Genomic DNA, 1,098 nt, shown 5'->3' with positions numbered 1-1,098 from the left:
TATTATTTATTCTGGATCACTCTTGTGAAAAAAAAAATGAATTAAATATCTTTAATATATCAAAAGCTCTCATTATGGTATTATTTCTCACAGGACAAATATTGCCTCTAATAATCTTTCATGGTAAGTAATAGTAGAAAAAAATAATACATTGTTCTAAAGAGACAAATTGTTCACTTAGTAGGAATGATTTATCTGGAAAGGATGACAAAGAGTCTCTTTCCATATAAAAGGCAGGGATTATTTCCCTTCTGGCTGCTAGATGTCTGAGTGTGCCTAGCTACGTGAATTTGTTTAGCACAGAAGTATGAAAAGCATTATAGGTAAATAGGGAAGGGATGTTTCTCCTAGTTAAACTTGGCTGTGTTTGTCTTAGCTCCAAAAAACTACAATATCACGGAACAAAGGGATAGTATCATTGAATGCGTTCGTTCTTCCTTACTCCTTCTAAACCCTCAATGAAGTGTAAATAATTCTCAGAAGCCCCTTAACCCAGTTTTATAGGTAGATCTCAGGATGAGAAGGGACACTAGTCTAAGCCGCATTAAGAATCTGTACCAGAACTGTCATTGGAACTTGGAAACATCTCAGCTTTGCGCAGTGGCAGTATCGTAGACAATGAGGTTTATCCCAGGCGCGATTATTGCTAATTGGAACTTGGGAACATCTGCAGACAAAAGTGTGCCCCAAACAGCAGCCTGTGTCAGTCTTAATCACTATGGGAATGATACTATTAACTACAACAAGCACTTTTAACTAAAGGAATTTCAAGGCTACAACCAGCATCAGGTCAAAGAAAAACCACATTTCCTGGTAAAAAGAAAAACATGAATGCTGTACAAAGTTGACATTTTAAAATTCCTTCAAAATTGGTTGTAAGATAATTTTGTCCAATTAGAATATAAGCCACAAAAAGAAGACATAAACATACTTTTTGTATCACCCAGTCAGCTAGCATTGTGCATTTTCCATGTTGTAATTGTACGTTCTAAGCAGGTGTCAAACTTGAGTCTAGGCAGTAAAGATATTCTAGGAACAGTTGGGGCAGACCTAAGAGAAGTGGCTGAGGAGCCTTCTAGGACACCCCATCCTTAGCAA

General features: G+C 36.9%; 1 pseudogene; it reads left to right on the top strand.

The window, feature by feature from the left end:
• Positions 1 to 589: 589 nt before the first annotated feature.
• Positions 590 to 660, top strand: LOC125924040 (uncharacterized; annotated as a pseudogene).
• The last annotated feature ends 438 nt before the right edge of the window (positions 661 to 1,098 follow it).

The sequence above is a fragment of the Panthera uncia genome, chromosome B1 (assembly GCF_023721935.1).
Source record: "Panthera uncia isolate 11264 chromosome B1, Puncia_PCG_1.0, whole genome shotgun sequence".
Lineage (NCBI taxonomy): Eukaryota > Metazoa > Chordata > Mammalia > Carnivora > Felidae > Panthera > Panthera uncia.
This window is presented reverse-complemented; position numbering and strand designations above follow the sequence as displayed.